Here is a 5,521-nt window from a genome sequence, read left to right on the forward strand (position 1 = left end):
CCATCCTCTGCTACATATGAAGTTGGAGTCGTGGGTCCCTCATGTGTACTCTTTGGTTGGTAGTTTAGTCCCTGGGAATTCTGGAGGTGTGTAAATCATGTTAAGGCTAGTCAATCAAACTTGGAGCTTCTTTTATACTCATTATCATGGGGAACATACATTTACTTTTAATTTGTTTAATATTTATTTGAAAGTTTTTATCTTATACATTCACATGTTTTGCCTGTACAAATGTCTATGTACCTCCTGCATAATATCTTAAAGGCTGGATGAAGACAATGGATTCCCTAGAACTGGAGTGAAAAATACAACTGTAGGATTAGTGAATCTGGTGCTAGAGCACTAGATTTTACACAATCCGAATAACAGAAAAAAAAGGCTAATAAATTGCTAGGTCCACAATAAACCATCTACATTTATGCCACTGGAGTCCTAACATAGAAGCAGAAATGGCCAAGCTGCGAAAGTATTTGAAGAAATAATGGAAAAATTTTTTCCCTAAATTTTAGGGAAAATGTAAACTTCCAAATTTAAGAACTCAGAAAATCCCATCTAGGATAAACTAAAGATCCCCAGGTCAAGACATATTGCATTCCACCTTCTAAAGAGTAAAATTCAAGTCCTGAAAGCTGTGAGGCAGACATCAAAAATACTGACAAAGACCTTAAATTCTTCATTGCTTCTGCTTTTTAAAATTAAACTCGGCTCCTCTAACTAGCAGAACACTTATCAAACATCAGACACTATGCCAGGCACCCGAGGGACACCTGTCAACTCTACAGGTGTTCTCCCTGCGAGCAACGTAATCAACTGTGCAATTGGAAAGAATTTGAACTTGAGAACAAATGAACAAGCAAACCAGAAAATTGTAATTGTCGATTCCTAGTTGGGCTTTAGCGCTGCACATTTTGAGAAACTAATCAGAAAATGCGAGCGTGTACAGATATTAAGTTAGGGAAAAAAGAAAAAAAACAAGAGCATTTATCAGATTCTCAAAGGAGCCGATGATTAAGAGTTACTATACGGCTTTGTGTGTGTGTATGGTGTGTAAATGAGTGTGCGCACAGGAAGGACAGAACACTGGGCCGTTTCCTCAGTCAGCCTTATTTTGGGGGGGCGGGCCTCTCCCAGAATCTGGAACTCAATGCAGTGGCTAGTGGCTGGGCAGGAAGCCCCAGGGACACGCCTGTCTCTACCCCTGAGGTTGAGATTTTACCCATGTATGTTAGGGCTTCATGCTCGTACAGGAAGCATTGTTATCAATGGAGCCATATCCACAGCCCAGGTTTCTGTGTTTAAGCAAAAATATCACAGTCTCAGTAAGAAATTAAGTTCCCACCACCCCCCGTTTTTTTTACTATATCAAGCACTAATTACCTAGTGTGAATGTCAGAGGTTGGGAACAGTTATGGCGGTCAGGGTGTTGTCAGTTGTGGGAGCTGTTTTTTCTCCCATGACGTGGTTGCTGGTCATGAGGAGCCAGCTCAGGCAGGTCATGGGGGGATGGAAGCACCTTTATCCACTCAGTCATTGCCTTGGCCCAGCAAAGCTATTTTTAGAAAGCACATCCCTCTACCTCTGCTTTTAAGAATAAAATAGGAAACGACAGGTTTTGCAAACATTCTTTGGCGTACTTGTAGAAACACGCTGTCAGTGAAAGACTGTTTTCCTGTAGCATTATTTTGAATATTCTAAAATTAGTACGTGGAGGTGACTGTGACTTACAACGTACTTTACATTAGATTTTTCCCATCCCAGAGGAGAAGTTGAGACTTGCAAGGAAGGGAAGTCAGCCTCTCTAAATCTGCTCCAAAGAGCTGGTGCACAAAAGTTGACAGCTGTCCTGCCACCTGTATGGTTCCTTTTTTCCCTAGCACGTGCAAACGATTTTTATTAAGTGCCAATTTACCCAGACAGAGACTGTTAGTGTCTTCTCTGGTGAAAAGATAAAATACCTTCGAAACCCAGTAAAACCCACTTAGTTTCCATTTCTTTATAATGCAAGCATTCGTCACTGCTTTTTACTGCTAACCAGAACTCACAGGCAAACCATATCAGCTCACTTGGTGAAAGGGTCTACATACTGAATTTCATTGGCCACAGCCTGCTTCCTGACAAAAGTCAAGGCTTTTAAGGTTACCTGGAGAGTGAGAGGTTGGACAGTGTATTCTGGGGAACAACTTGATTATCTACTTCCACTGAAAACATAGATCGACTCACTGAGATTACTTCATGCTGGCCAAATCTCCAGAGTCAAATAAAGGTGTGAAGATACTTGCAAGCACGGATCTTCAGGTCCCACTTTCTCTACTCTTCTGCAATACGGACAGCAACTTAGGAATTAAGGGCCTGAAGTAATTCTTGTGTACTAACAATTTGAGTACTTTTTCTTCCAACTATAACGTTCAAAATACAAATTCTAACGAAAATATTTGTCCAGGGCCCAACAATGTGAACTAAAACCCTCTGTAATCTACTGGTATGGGAACTCTTTGAATTACTAGGGCAAGGAGGGTATACAACAAACGCTGGTATATAAATCAAAGAAGGACAATACATTTCCTTTCATATTTGTGGATTTTCTAACAGCAGTCTCTTCTATCTCATAGATACCCATTTCGCACCCATTGTGATCCTTGAAGGTAACATAACCAGCCCCTCTTCACTCAGATTAGAAATAATTAGCTCGCATCTGGATACAAGCAGGCCAAAACAATAGGTGAACTGACAGTATAATGGCTATGTATCTGAAAAAAAAACATCCCACAAAGGAGAAGGCACTCAATTAATGTATAGTTATTTTTTTAACAAATATTTTCACCATTTTAGTAATAGATACATTTAATACATTTTTATTAAACTTTTCCTCAGAGTTAAAAGTTTCAATTTTTGGCTATTAAGATCTAAGTACAACTATGTTAAAAACAGAAGCATTAAAAAGAAAACAGTAACAACAAAAAAACAAATCCAAAACCCAATCCAACCCCCCAAATGAAAGAGAGAACCCCCAGAATGCAAGAGGCAGTGATTATAATAACGATGTAGATTTACTAGATTCTGAACAAACACTTTCAAAGTATGAGATAATACTTTTGCAAACTTAAGCCCTCTCGCTTTGGCCACCTCCCAAGCAGCAAATACAAATTATGGGCCACATTATTACTGCACTCTTTGTTGTTAAGAGCCTCTCCCCCCACCCCATCTGCTCCCATCATAGGAGAAACAAGTATGAACAGGAAAGCATTCTCTTAACTGAGGGTGTTAACCCTCAGCTAACTGTAATCCTCTTTCTGAGGACAGGTGAGAGCAAATCTTGGGTTCGGCCTCAACAGCACAAGGGTTTTCAGCACAATGGTCAGGGTGAAGTCTAATTCAGAAGAGTCCTTCAAAGTCATATCTGTCCATTTCGCTTTCTTGCATATATCCCCAAGCAAGCACAGATGCCTGTAACACTGAGAACCACACCTAATAAGAGTGCAATCGCATCTCCAGCTTCGACTGCTTCAACGCCAGGCAGGATCAAAAGCAGCGAAGTAAGGACTAAGATCAGTTGTGTTGGAACTGAATTCATGATGTTAGGATCTGGAGGGCTGAACCTGCCTAGAAATTAAACACGGAACAAAAGAAACTGTTAAAAAAAAGCCTGACTTTTTTGAATGACAATATAAATAGACAACAGTCTTTTAGACTGGAGTTTGTGAATCATTTCAGATGTCAGTTCAAGATGACAAAACTAAAGACAGTCATTTTAGGTTAATCTCATGACAACACCCTCAAACCGGCAATTCCGATAGGAATTCCAACAGTATATGCATTGACCAAACTGAAACTGGACAGCTGTACAGCATTAGAAAAGAGAGGGAAAAATTCACAAGATACTTGCAAACTTAAAATACCCTAACAAGTAAAAGTCACATTTTCTTAGCATGCCTCCTATCTAGAAAATGCAGCTAAATCTGGCAAAAGTCAAACAACACAACACGTGACTCTGTGAAGTTGAAAGGAATTAATAAGACTTACCAAAAACAATGGTATATGTAAAATTCTATCCAACGTGAAATATTCTCTTTGGAACTTCCGGATGCTGAGGCTAAGAGGTTACTCGTGACACAGCCTATTTTAAAGAGGAAGCTAGAGTCAATAAGGAAAGAAATGCAAGGACGGAAATTGGTAACGAGTACAGAAAATACTCCCTAACAGTTCGTTCAAAAAGAGACTACTAGATTTAAAGTTAGTTATCACACACAGATAGCTAAACGAAACCAAGCCGAGAAGCAAATTCATCCCGAGATCTGACATAAAGATCGGGAGTTCCTTCGCTCTGGGAGGGTGCAAATTTGTTGCGTTCTGCAACTGCACTCGGAGAATCAGTCCTGGAATCCCGGGGAGCGGAGTTTGTGCCTTACCTGACTGAAAGCAGCCATTACAGGAATGGAGAGCAGGGCGGTGTCGCCAGACTACATTTCCCACAAGCCCCGCTGCCTACTCCCGTCATGCACAGCGCGCTCTCGGATCCTTGGCTGAGGGGCAGCTCTGCTGCTAGTTATTTCTCAACTTTGCCCTCTGGTTTACTGTTAAAGAGTGGTTGAGTGTCCAAGAAAAGGTTTAGTTAATCCGTGGTAAGACGAATGAAACAACAACACGTGTTTTCTGCCCTGTTAAGGATTTCTGGACGCATAAATATGTCTTGTTAGTACTCTGAAATGAGGAAATAACTGCAGGAGAGGGTAACTAAGTGGAGCCATCTGTTTGGGATGGTTTCAAACCTGGGGCCTTCCAACATTTCTGCAGCAGAAAAATTATATTCCAAGTGTGCCTAATGACATTTGCTAATTTTTAAAAACCAATGGGGAAAATAAGCACATTTAGTCAGAAAGTTTGGAAAATATTGAATCATTTGTGGTGCAAAGCAGGTTTAGAAAATATGGTTTCGGTCCTATAACCAGATCTTTTCTGATTCAAATTCCTGTCTTTCTCAGAATGTTCATTCTCCACAGCCTCCCAATATTTTAAGATGTCAAATTAGTACTCTAAACCATTATAAAAAGTATTCACTTGCATCTGTAAGCATTAACTATGAAACATTCTTAAAATCTTGTTATCTGGGATATCCATTTAGATATCCGGATATCTAAATCTTACTTCTGGCCTGATCATTTTCATACTTACTGACAATTTGTCATCTTCTCATTGTGAGTTACTCATGGTGATGAGTGAGAGGTGACTGAACTTGTACAGATAAAAATCATGCGGATAGTGAGGGCACTTTCAGTTCAGTGAAGATCACCAGCATGTATTCTTGTGTTGTTGGTTCTCCTTTAAAGAGAATTATATCTCTCTGACAGCGAAGATTTATACTTCTGGTTCCCAAAGTACATTTGGCAGTAACTTTAGCCAATAATAACAATAATTTGATGAAATAAATGTGCCAAGATTTTACAGGAGATCCAGATGTGGCAAACACATTAAAGCAAGGTGTGTCTGATAGATTGACAGTGTTGTTTTTCTAAAGTTAATTATT

The 5,521-nt window shown here is 39.8% G+C and overlaps 1 long non-coding RNA gene across 1 annotated transcript; it reads right to left on the reverse strand.

Annotated features, from left to right (window-relative positions):
• Positions 1-2,785: 2,785 nt before the first annotated feature.
• On the reverse strand, positions 2,786-4,430 carry Smim30l1 (small integral membrane protein 30 like 1). The gene is given in 3 exon segments (NR_110645.1): positions 2,786-3,600; positions 4,021-4,114; positions 4,407-4,430. It is a non-coding gene; the product is annotated as a small integral membrane protein 30 like 1 (long non-coding RNA).
• Positions 4,431-5,521: the final 1,091 nt, after the last annotated feature.

The sequence above is a fragment of the Rattus norvegicus genome, chromosome 4, assembly GCF_021556685.1.
Source record: "Rattus norvegicus strain SHRSP/BbbUtx chromosome 4, alternate assembly SHRSP_T2T, whole genome shotgun sequence".
Lineage (NCBI taxonomy): Eukaryota > Metazoa > Chordata > Mammalia > Rodentia > Muridae > Rattus > Rattus norvegicus.